General features: G+C 49.3%; 1 pseudogene; it reads left to right on the top strand.

The window, feature by feature from the left end:
* The first annotated feature begins 9,801 nt into the window (after positions 1-9,801).
* On the top strand, positions 9,802-11,628 carry LOC138842143 (pre-mRNA-splicing factor SLU7 pseudogene; annotated as a pseudogene).
* The last annotated feature ends 1,244 nt before the right edge of the window (positions 11,629-12,872 follow it).

The raw sequence follows: 12,872 nt of genomic DNA, 5'->3' as shown, positions 1-12,872 counted from the left end.
TCAGCCCAGAGTAATCCTCACTCCAACCTCTGTGGTAATCATAGATTTTTACCTGTGAGAATCTATATATCAATATACCACTATATCTATCTATCTCTATCTCTATCTATTTGTATATCAATATATTGTTTACCTTACCTTTTTTGGGGTGACAGTAATGGGCTTTGGGGTAGCAGTAATGGTCCACACATGCTAGGCAGACACTCTACCACTGAGCCATGCCAAAGTTCACAGCATAATGTTTTGCCATTTTCCTCTTGTTTTTTTGTGGTGTGTGTGTGTGTGTGTGTATGTGTGTGTGCGCGCGCGCGCGCGCGTGTGTGCATGCACAGTAGTACTGGGGTTTGAACTTCTGGCCTGGGCACTGTCCGTTAGCTTTTCACTCAAGGCTGGTGCTCTACCATCTGCACCACACCTCCACTTCTGGCTTCTTACCAGGTTATTGGATCTCAGCCTCCCGAGTAGCTGGGATTACAGGTGTGAGCCACTGGTGCTGGCTTTAATGCTATTGTAAAGGAAGGAAAGGAGCACAGGGAGGGAGTCAGAGCTGGGAAAAGCAACATGGTAGCTGGGTGCTCTGCTGCCTGGACCACCATGCAGCCAGGCCTGGTGGGACTTACTGGAAGTGGTCTTTCAAAAATCGGCTTGAGCACGAACATGCCAGAAAACCAAGTTGTTTTCCTAGGCTGACCAACAGCCAGAGTCACTTTCTGTCATTGGTGACCAGAAACTGGTACAGGATGCCATGACCCTTGTACTTCCCCAAGGAAAGGAGAAGAGGGAAGGGGAAGAGACGGGAAGAGAGTGGGGAGGAGGAGGAGAGAGAAGGGAAGGGTAGGGAAAGGAAGAGGAAGGAAGGAAAGGAGCTAGGAAGGTAGCTCAGTGGTAGAGCGCTTGCCTTGTGTGCATGAGGCCCTGGGTTTGATTCCTCAGCACCACATAAGCAGAAAAAGCTGGAAGTGGCCCTGTGGCTTAAGTGGTAGAATGCTATCCTTGAGTTGAAGAGCTGAGGGACAGCACCCAGGCCCAGAGTTCAAGCCCCACAGACCACAAAAAGGGGGGGGGGGAGAAAGAAGGGACAGGGACCGAAGGGAAGAGGAGAAGGGAAAAAGGGAAGGGAAGGGAGCATTCTTTAATCCCACGTGTTATAGGTGACATTTTCACCGCTGTGTCTGCGGCTCTGGTCAGCAAAGTCGCTATCATTTTTTGAGCAATAAACAAAAGACTGCTTTTAATTACTTCTGTGAAATTGCTGGGTCCCTGTGTGATTAAATATTCATTCTGTAGAATGAGGCATTTTCTTTGTATATAGATCCATATTAAATTTAGTTGGCAACCCGCTGACCGAACAGCATAAATACATTTCCTGTAATGAGCTGCAGTTTTTCCTGCCTGCTCTGTCTCATCTCGGCCTCTCTGTTCCATCCCTGTTGATGGCGCCTGCTATTTCTCTGTCACTTCTTGCTTTTAGGAAATTGAGCTGGAACTCACAGGGCCTACAATCAACCATCATTAACGCACAATCCGGTAGTGTTCGGAGTGTTCAAATTCTGCGTAACAGCCATCTCTCTGTAGTGTGAATACTTTCTCATAGCAGCGGAATCCAGCCTGTGATCTCACCCCAGCTCTCCCTGCCCCCCTTTCCTGGCACCTGGTGATCACGTTTTCTGTCCCTGTGGATTTGTGATTTCTGCACTTTTACAAGTGTCTGATTTCTTTGTGTGTGTGTGTGTGTGTGTGTGTGTGTCTGTGTGTGTGTGTGTGTGTGTGTGTGTGTGTGAGAGAGAGAGAGAGAGAGAGAGAGAGAGAGAGAGAGAGAGAAATGATGGATGAGTCTATGTGGTTATGGTGTGTATATGTGTGTATATGGTGTGTGTAGGGTGGGGTGTATTATTTGTGCTTGTCCTGGGGTTTGAACTCAGGGCCTGAACACTGCCCTGAAGGTTTTTGCTCAAGGCTAGCACTCTATCACTTGAGGCACAATTCTACTTGAAGCTTTTTGCTGGTACATTGGAGACAAGATTCTAACAGAGTTTTCAAAGCCCAGGCTGCCTTCAAACCATGATCTTCAGATCTCAGATTCCTGAGTAGCTAAGGTGACAGGCATGAGCCCCCAGCAGAGTGTCACTTACATAATGACCTCATTGTGCAGTGGTGGCCAGCTTTTGAGGCAGCTGAGCCATACGCCGAGACCCTTGGTGCTGTCCAGACCCTGGCGGTTCCATCTACTCGCTTTGGCCTGCTCAGCCTCCTTCAGATTTCCCTTATGCCCACAGACCTTGGGAGCCTACAGAAAAGGAGAGGAAAAGCCCATCTCCAAAATAGAGCCTGTCCTACAGTGCTCTTCTTCAGGTGCTGGTGGGTGTGAGCATGTGTACTTGAGTCTGTGGACACTGTGGGGAAGAAGGGGAACAGGGCACTGCAGGCCTAGGGTTCTGTGGGCTCCAGAAGACTGCAGGGGGCAGGGTATGGTGACCATGACCACACCTTGGGGCTGGCTAACTACCCCAAGGGTTTTGCCAGAAGCTAGTGCCTTTCCAGGCTTGAGGAGCCTGCTGGAAGGCATTGCAGGGATTGTGGGGGCAATTGCTAGTAAAATCGTGGTCCTTAGAGCTCCCAGACACTTTCCTCTGTGGCCCAGCAAGCACCTCTTCCTTGATCATTTAGGCTCTAAAGCTGAGATCACACAGTGGTAATCTAACCCTTACCTTGCACTTTGCAAGGGATGTATGTGTCACAGAGGGAAACTGAGTCACTGAGCACAGGTGACGTTTCCTATGGAAAAGAAATGATGTCATAGCCAAGGTTTTTTGTGTGAAGCCGGCAGATGCGTAGCCAGCTAAGCAAAGGAGAGGTGGGTGGGGGGGGGGGTCCCTGGCACCTCATAGAATGGCAGAAAGCTGGCCAGCTTCTTTGGACAAGTGGGGCCTGGCAGCCGGAGGCTGGGAGGAACGCTGTATGGTGCTTGCTGCCCCAGAGTACCAGTCTGAATGAGCTATGGTCCCTACTCTGCCAGGCTTTGTGTTGCTTGATCTAAAAGTCAGGTTCTCTGGAGAAGGTTCTTGAGACAGCTGGTACCACACACCGGGGGGATGAAGAGGAGTTATTCTGAGAGTTGTAGGGGAGCTCAGACACACCCATTCGGCTCACACGTGGCTGTGAGTCTCCTGATGTCCTACCAGGGCCTCATACAGCCCTGGGGATAGAGCTCCCTGGCCAGCTGGGAGCCCAGAGGTGCCATTTACATTTAATAAGGAATCCATGGCACCAAAGGCTTCGGGATCCCCCTGGACTGACTTTTCTCAAATGGCAGAAAGTCTGGGCCTGTAATGGATGGGGCAGGGGACCAGGGAACCCTGTTTCCCCTCTAAACCCACAGGTACCTTCAAGGGTCATGACCCCACAGAGGTGCCTGCAGCTGATGAGTTTCCCCTGTTCTCCTGTGCACCTCCTCCCCTATTCACCTCCTTCTCTGGGCCGCAGCTGCTCCCCACTGCCCTCCCCGAGGATTGGCTGCTGTGTTGTCAGGACGAGGCCTCCGCGTTTCTCCTCCATTCGTCCGTTTTAATTGGAAAGTTATTGTGATGGGAACTCTCTTCGGTATTATTTGCAGCTTGCCATTATTAGAACTCCACCACCTTGCATTCCCAGCAAATTAAAACTTGCTGTGGAGGCAATGAGATCACTGCTCGCAGGAAGTGAGGCGTGGGCTGCTGCTAAGCAGGGCTGGGTGCCACCTCCCGGGGTGCTGACAGTGGGGCTGGGGTGTCACCTCCCGGGGTGCTGACAGTGGGCCCTAGGGGGGCTCCCTTACTGACACTGGGCACTGGGGTGCCCCCCATGCTGACAGTGGGTGCTGGGGTGTCCTGCCCATATGCTGACAATAGGGAGATGTTTCTAGGCTGGGGATTTAGCTGCAGAGTTAAGCTTTTTGTGACACCATGTGTGGGAAGAAAGGGGAAAATGTGAAGCTCTCTTGGCATCTGCCCCCCCACCCATTCCCAGCATGCAAGTGGACAAGCACCTGCCCCTCCTCAGTTCCCAGCATGCAAATAGGCAAGTATCTGCCCCTCCCCAGTTCCCAGCATGCAAGTGGACAAGCACCTGCCCCTCCCCAGTTCCCAGCATGCAAATGGACAAGCACCTCCCCCTCCCCAGTTCCCAGCATGCAAGTGGACAAGCACCTTGCTGTTTCCTAATGGGGCCTTGTGGCCACTGGGAAAAAGAGTATCATCACTCTGCTGGAGTAGTACTGGTAACTGAGGCCCAGAGAAGTAACAGCTTTTGTTGGGTTTGCTTAGGAATGTTTAGTGGAACAGAGACTCCAAGCGGGTCCTGTGAGGCTAAAATCCTGCCACAGGAGGAAACTCTAACCCAGACAAGCTGATCCTGGAAGGATTCATTTGTGATTGACAGCATGGAAAACAGTTAATAAAACACTGGATTTCCTGTATCGCCCCAGGGGCTAACTCTCCCAGTCATCCAATTATTAGAAAAAAAATTTTTTTCTTCAGTAGTGAGGATTGAACCTAGGGACTAAAGCTAGTTAAACAAGAGCTCTAACAATTGAGCCACAGCTCTAACAATCGAGCCACAGCTAGCTTTTACAAAAATGAGTTTGTTTTATTGTGTATCTTTTCCCTGGCTGGCCTTGAACCCAAGACCCTCCTGCCTCTGCTTCCAGAGGAGGTGGTATTAGATGACCATTTGTACTTCAATTTAAGCCACTGGCTGGAGTCAGGAGTCTCTCAGATTTGTCTTCCCAGGCTGGCTTTGAACCTCAGATCTCATGAACCATTGGGACCCAGCATAGCAGGTATCCTGCTTTTTTTTTTCTTCTTAACCACCACAGCACTCAGTAGGTTGAGGCAGGAGGATTTCAAGTTCTAGGCCAGCCTGGGCTATGGAGAAAAATCGCATCTCAAATAACAATAATAATGCCACAAGCAGCGCCTAGGAGAGGAAAGCACCTTCCCTTTCCCCCATCCCAGAGGAAGATCCTACCAGAAAGCCCTGGGCAATCTTTCCCTTACATTTCATTGGCCAGCACAGAGTCACATGTTTTCCTCTAGACCAATCAGACAAAAAAAGAGCAGAATCTCATGACTAGCTTAAACCAATCACGAATCTTACTCTGGGCAATTTTCTGCAGAACAAAATTAGGTTTCTAGTAGCAGAGGAGAACCGCTGATGGGTTGAAATACAAGTTGGAAACTGAGGCACATAGGCAGTGCTGGGTAGGGACAGCTCAGAGGGAGAAGGGAAGGCAGGTGTCCAGTGTCCAGCCTGAGCCTGGGCCTGCCCACCCGCTGGACTGCCTTCCTCAGAGGGCGCCCCTGGGCTCGGTAGCTACGGGCTCATTACCAGCTCTACAAATTGAATGAAATAGCTGCTTGGTTACAAATTAATAACAGATTTGTTTGTCACGAAGCAGCATTGTTTAATAAAATTAGTTCGGCTGAGAATAATTATCTTCATATAAAATTCCCCCCCCTTTAAAAATTACTTTGATAAATCCAAACCAATTAAGGCGGGCAAGGGGTTTGGCTTGGAGTTTTGTTTGGGTCTCTGCTGTTGGTGCCCTGGTCAGGAGTTCAGTTCCCAAAGCTGTCGGGTCATCCTGAGTACACGAGAAGCCCAGTGGCTCACCCGAAACGCCCCTTCTCTGAGGCTCCGCTTCGAAAGCCAAGCACTGACCCTTTGGCTGAACTTGGAATTATATCTCTGCAACCAGGCCCTAGCCTCCCGGCTGCTTTCTAGCTCATTCTGTAGCCTCTGTGTTTCTAAGCTCCCTGCTTGAAGACTTCTAGGGAATGCTCTCCTTTTTTTTTTTCTTCTTCAGGACTGGGGTTTGAACTCAGGGCCTTGTGCTTGTTAGATGGAATCTCTACCATTTGAGCTACATCCTTAGCCCTTATTCCTTTAGTTATTTTTCAGTTATGGTCTCATACTTTTTGCCAAGGGCTTGGACTGTGATCCTCCTACATATACCTCTTACATAGCTGGGATGACAGGCATGCAGTGCCATGCCCAACTTCTTTGTTGAGATGAGGGTTTCACTAGCCTTTTTCTGGGTTGGCCTTGAACTGTGATCCTCCTGATCTCTGCCATCTGAGCACCTGGGATTATAGGTGTGTACCACTGTGCCCAGGTTCAAATCTTGATCTTATTGTTCCAAGATCCTTCAAAAGTGGCCTGTGGTAATTTGGCAAAGATGAGAATCATATTGTGGGGGGTGTCAGGAGGTTGAGGTGCTAGCCCCAGGGCATGCTGGGTATCCTTACACCTATTACTTCTCTAGACTTCCATTTATTCTGCGGTGAAACAGGAAGCAGTGCACTTCCTCTCTGAGGAACCAGGAAGTCACAGTGGGTGCTTGTGGCCCCAGGCCACTGCTTCTCACCATGATTATCTGGGCAAATAGAATCAGCTGCCTATCCCAGATAGAGACTCAAGGTCAGTGCTCCTTGTTCCTTATTTGCAGGTAGGGAAGCTGAGGCACAAGGCTGTTGGGTGGCAGCTCTGGGTCTTGCTCTTCCCTCGGGGCTGGAATGTCCTCCTGTGTTCCCTCAGTGGCCTGGCCAGCTTATTGGTCAGGACCAGGAGCCTGGTTTCAGCCCTAAGGACATGATGAAAGGAGGTGGTCCTTGGGACTAACTCATCTTCCCTGCACAATTTATAGGCACATGGTCCCCACATGGCCCTGCAAGAGGCCTGTCGGAGGGAGGATTGCTGTAGGAGGCCCATGGCAGGGAGGCTGCTGCAGGAGTCAGTGGGTGGGGAGACTGCTGAGCTGAGCTAAATGCAGTGGTGCCCACCTCCAGGGCACCGTGTGCAGGTAGATGACCTGGTCCCATTTCTGGGTGAGATTACTAGCATCCACTGGGGAGCTGAGAGCCTGGCTGGGGTCTTGCTTCCTCTTGCCTCAGTTTCCCCTGATTCCCAGGGCTCAGACTCCCGAAGGCCTGGCTATCCTCAGCCAGAGCAACACACCCACACTGGAAAGCTCTCGTTGCTCCAGGGCCCCGCCCCTCCGCGCCCCCTGCCTCCCTCCTGGGCCCCCTTTGAAGGGGGACCTCCGTGTGCTTTAATGAGCTGAGAGCTTTTACGGGAGCCCAGGCAAACCAATTAAGTTTGCTTAAAAATATTGTATTCATTAGCATGAAAATAAAGCCGAACTTTTTAGAGATAATTGCATCTTTTAAAAAACGTGGCCGTCTTTGTCTGGGCTTGTCTCATAAATATGGATGCTGCATAATCGTTTTTGGAACCCTGGTCGCAATCACAGCGTTGCACAAATGCATCCCGGGTGTTAATATTCTGACAAGGGCCCTGCTTCCCAGGCAGGCGCGGCCCCCAGACGCCCTGCAACCCCCAGCTGGGGGCCTTGGGTAGGATGGTGTGGCTATGGGGTACAGAGGAAGAACTCCGTTCACAGCTGGGGTAGGGATCACAGGGGTGAGAGAGAGGGGTGAAGCCTTCAATGATGGATGCTCAATTATTCCCAGATCACCAAGCAAGGATGGTATTTGGAGGCAGCCAGAAGGGCAGTTGCAGAATGAAGGCCACCAGGTTGGTTGGCATGGGTGGCTGGGGAAGGGCCAACATCTCTCACCTCCTACCAGTCCTGTCCAAATCAGCTTTATTTGTTTTCTGCAAGTAGTGGGGCTTGAACTTAGGTCCTAGACGCTGTTCTTTAGCTGTTTTATTTTTTTCTTTCTTAAAGCTAGCACTCTACAACTTGTGCCATAGCCCCACTTACAGCTTTTTTTTTTGGTGGTGGTTGGTTATTAAAGATAACAGTCTCACAATGTTGTTCTGGCTGGCTTTCAACCTCAGTCCTCACATCTCAGCCTCCTGACTAGCTGGGATTACAGGCGGGAGCACCAGCTCCAGTTCCTACTGGGCTTCTTTTATCCCCTGTCCTGTCCCAGCCTTCACCTATGTTCAGCAGCCAGTGTTCTAAGATGGATACTCTGTCCTTTGGTGGTTTTCGTTCCAGGAGAGGCAGGAGCACTCAGAAATTGCAAACATTATCTAAATCCTTCCTCTGTCCAGGCCCTGGCTAGGCGTGCTGGGCTCTTCTGGTGGTCAGGCAAGATGGAAGATAAAGCCATGCTGGGCCATCGGATCAAAGACCGCTCCAGCAGAACCCAGGAAGACCTAAAAACAACGCGTGTCCCCTTGTGGTCAAGTGTGGCCAGGGTCCTTGCATCATGAATGGGCCTCCCAGTGGCACAGTCCTGCAAGCAAGCCTCCCATGGGCCCTGTGGAGAGGATGCAGGTTCAGTGCTAAGGTCATTCATGTGTATCGTTTCCCCCTGCTCCCCATCCCAGGCTGCTTGTAGAGCTGGGCCTGTGCTGGGGCCGGCCGGCATCTCCAGGCCTGGGAGGAGAGCGAAGGCTGTTCTTGGCCAAGTTTCACTGCATTTTCCGTCAGTAGGTGTCAACTGTGAACGAGTCGGAGATGCTAAAATAACAGCTTAAAAACATGGGAACCGAAATGGAAGTGTAATTTTCGTGTGCCTTGCCAGGCCCTCCTAAGTCTGTTACTTACGGAGATGTAACACTTAGGGCTAAATCACTGGAGCTGCCGGCGACGGCAGTTTAGCAACGTGGGCTGTGAAAGGAGAAGGCGGGGAGTGGGGGCGAGGGGAGAATTCCAAAGGCAGAAAATGGGAAACAAAAGGAAATGGAGGAAAAAGGCACATCGCGTGTTCCTCCCTCTGCCTGCGGGGCCTCTTGCTGGCTAGGGAAGCTTTTGTCAGGTCAAAAAGGCCTTCCTGCAGGAAATGTAAGCTCAGACCTGGCCCCTTGGATGGGAAGTGGGGGGACCATTTGCAAATTGGGGGCCTTTGGTGACTCTGCACCCATTCAGACCAATGACTGGATGTCACAAGTATAGGAGAAGAAACAGCCTTGTGTGGCTGGGTTTGGTGCTTCATGCCTGTAATCTGAGCTTTTTGGGAGGCAGAGATGGGGGAGGATTGAGGTTCAAAGCTAGCTGGGAAAAAAGTTATGAAGATTCTCCCTCTATCTTGATAAGTAAGCCAGGCATGGTGGCAAAAGTCACCCATATAGATCACAACTCTATGGGAAGTTGAAATAGGAGGATTGAAGTTCGATGCTGGCCCAGGCCAAACATTGAGATCCAACTTGAAAAGCAAATAAAGGAAAAGAGAGCTGGTGTGGTTTAAAGAATAGAGTGCTAGCTTAGCAGGTATTGGGTCCTGAGGTCAAGCCCCATACCACTAGAAAAACAAAACCAGAAGGAAAGAAGAAAGGAGGAAGGATGGAAGGAAAGAGCAAGAAAGGAAGAAGGGAGGACCAGAGGAAGAAAGAAAGGAGGGAAGAAGAAAGAGAGGAAGGAGCTCTGTAGGATTGAAGCTCTCAGTGTTGCTGGGAGGGTGGGGTGCTGCTCTAGTCCGAGTGTGCTAAGGAAAGAGACATGGAGCAGGAGCATAGGGCCATTGCATCGTGACAAACTGTCCATGGAGCTGTCCAGGTTATACCCACCCACTAACCTAATCCACCAAGCAACACCTAGCCATCAACCCAATCAACCAATTGATACCCACTCACCAACCCAATCAGCCAATTAAAACCCACATACCTACACGTCAACTCTAATCAGCCAGCCAAACTACCAACCCAATCAACCAATCAAAACCCACCCATCAAGCTCTCACAGTGGCTGCTGGGAGAAGGCAGGGAACCCAGATGTACATATCAGTGGCTTGGCTCACTTGTCTGCTGTTGAGTGGCTCTGGGGGGTAGTTGGGGTGGGGGGACTAGAGTTGCATGATAGAAAACCAGACCACCTTGTCATCTGCAGCAGTGGATACAGTTAATGCTATAACCCTGTTGGAGTCCAAAGAATTGAGTTTGGAAGAACCAAAGATGACCTGAGAGGAGTGGAGGGAAAAGAAAGAGCTAGAAGAACAGCAAAAAACTGGGCAATGCTCCTGCAGAAGTGGATGAAAGAGATCAAGGAGATCAACTGGCAAGTCCCTCAGTATATTTCTTGGATTCCGTGGTACATTGATCCATTGCAAAGACCCACCTTAAAGCATCAGAGGCCATAACCAGAGAAGCAAGAGCAGTTCAGTTCATCTGAAAAAGGGCACAAGAAGGGTGTCAAAGACAATTCCGTAGACACCAAGTACTGCAAAAGCATCTGCCAGAACTATGACTGCTTTGAGAGACCCAGGCAAGTTGGTGTCAAGTTTCCCAGTATTAACATAACCCAAGATGCTCATGTCCTGCCTCCGCTGATGTTTGACTACGACGGGAAGAAAGATCACTGGAATGGCTGCAATCCAGAGGGACACATGAAAATTGAGGAAGCATATGACAAAATGAATGCCCAGAGCCCAGAAACTATGAGAAGAATTAGCCTCAAGAAAATTAGTGGGACAAGTGAATTTTCCCAAACACCAATGGGGAGATGGGGAACCAAATTCTCAGATGGAAAAAGATCACCCAACAGCAAAGATGAGGAGGAAGGTAAACATGCAGACAGTATCGATATGACTGGGCAGAATTTTGACTCTAAGAGACGAATTACATTCTGGAATCTGAGGATTTGAGAAGATATTGCAAAATATTTGAGAAATTTAGATCCAAATTCTGCCTACTATGATCCAAAAACTAGAGCAACGAGGGAAAATCCTCATGCCACTGTGGGGAAGCATCCAGATGAAGAGAGTAAAGCGGGAGATCACGTCGTTGGAGACGCAGGAGATACCACTGCGATGGCTCACACACAGCTGCTTCCCGGGAGGCCTCTGACAAGGGCTCAGACGCCCATCTGCAGGCAGATCCTACAACACTAGAACGGTTGTATAAATCCTTCAAAGTTGAAAAAAAAGAAGACTCCAAAGAACAGCAGAAAGAAAGCATCCTGGGAAAGTATGGCAGCCAAGAGCCCCTGGAGGCTCCTCCAGCTGAGTCGAAGTCCAGATGGAATGCTACGTGGAGTACTCGAGGCACAGGGAGGTCATCAAGGGGCGGGAGTGGGCTGTGGCCTGCTCCACGTATGAAGGGGACATGCAGATCCACAGCCTCACGCACACCTGGGATCTGACTGGACAGAAGGATGGGGAAGCAAATGCTGTCACTCTTCCCCTTCCCCCCAAGCCCCCCAAGTATTTCTATTGTGCTGCAGAAGCTGGGAAGGAGACTGCTAACTCTGAGCAGTGTCTGATAAATGATGAGGCTGGAGGAGAGTCAGTGAAGAAACCACAGACACTCGTGGAGATGCATCCAGAAAAACCAAAGGAAGAGAAGGAAGAAGAGAGGGAGGAAGGAGGATGAGGAGGAGGAAGAGAAGGAAGAAAGAGGAGGAGGAAGAAAGAAGAGGCGGAAGAAAGAGGAGGAGGAGGAGGAGGACCATAAGAGCAGTTCTGGCAGTGATAATGAAGAGAAGACACATGACAAATTGAAAAGGACACTGAATGCTGCAGAGGCCCGCCTGCTCCGTGTCAAGATCATGCAGACGGGTGGAAGAAAGCAGCTGTACAGCAGCATCGATGAAACTTGGGAGCCCACGGAGGAGGAAGTGGAGGCCTGCAGGATGAGGCACCAGAGGCTGGGTGACCCATGGCCTCTTTCCTTGGTCAGCAGTAACTAATAACAGAAGGTCATCTAGGATGCAGTCCAGCATACTCCCGTGGCTTCCCACTGATCATCAGAGATAGAAAAACCCTCTGTCTCTCCTTGCTGCCTGACTTCTTGCTTTCAGAAATCTCAAAGTAATTTCATTCCTTTCCACAGTAAGGAGCAAAGGGAAGGGGTTGGAAATGGGGGTGTGGAAAGAAGCTTTGGTGCTCTCTCTCTCTCTCTCGAGTGTTTTCTTCAGGCTGAGTGTGGTGATTCTTGCTTGTAATCCTGGTAAGGTAGGAAGATTTGAAAGTTCAAGGCCAGCATGGGCTACACAGGGAGACCCTATCTTACAAAAGCAAATACAAAATGAAAAAACAAAGTTGTGAACTCAACAGTCTAATCTCAAACTTTATTTCTAGCTTAAAAAAATCTAACATTAACATATATTTTAAAGGCAGATTATGCTCTCTTAAAAACCAGGGCTTCAAGGTTTGTTTTTTTTTTTTTTAAAGTAATTTAATAATTGACTAGAATTACTGTTATTTCATAGTATTCTTAGTCTTTGGTTCACCAAAAGGAAATCAATGGAATGTGTAAATAACTTTGATCTCCCAAATCTGTGAAATCATAAACCTGGTTTTCATTTGATTGGCAAGTTTGGTTCCTCAAAGCATTTCCTTTTATCTTAAATCCAGAACTACATTAGCCTTGAGTGGATAATTGGCTGTCTTTGCATCCTTGAGTCAGGACAGACTGACTGGTGGGCACTATGTCCCCTGCGCCTGTGGACAGAAACCAAAGGATTTCTACAACATTACAGAGGGTGTTGTTTTCTGTTGGGGATATTTGGGGGACGTGTGGGCTTGAACTCGGTGCTCGTGCTGAGCCTTGCCTCCAACACAACAGGAGATTCCCCTCATTTTGAATTAGCATCAATTAGTTGTACAAGGAGATTTCAATATGACGTGTCCTTCTATGCATTCAATGTATGCTGATCACTCTGCATCATTTTTCCTCCTCCCCGACAAAAGGACAGTGTTTAACATACTGTTTATTGGTCTAGCAGTGATGGCTTTTATGTAACTCTCATGCTACAAGACTGTATTTTACAATATCATACATTAGCCAGTGCACCTAATCTCCGTAGCCAGCACGTGTCACTTTGTAAAATTTACAGAGAGCAAAGCCCCACAACCAACAAAACAAACAAAAAATCCACCCATCTACCCATTAACCATTCATTCCATTGACCAACCCACACACCAACC

Source organism: Dipodomys merriami, unplaced genomic scaffold, assembly GCF_024711535.1.
Source record: "Dipodomys merriami isolate MVZ:Mamm:240054 unplaced genomic scaffold, mDipMer1.0.p SCAF_33, whole genome shotgun sequence".
NCBI classification, from domain to species: domain Eukaryota; kingdom Metazoa; phylum Chordata; class Mammalia; order Rodentia; family Heteromyidae; genus Dipodomys; species Dipodomys merriami.
Note: the sequence above shows the minus strand (reverse complement) of the source record. Positions and strands in the feature narration are given on the sequence as shown.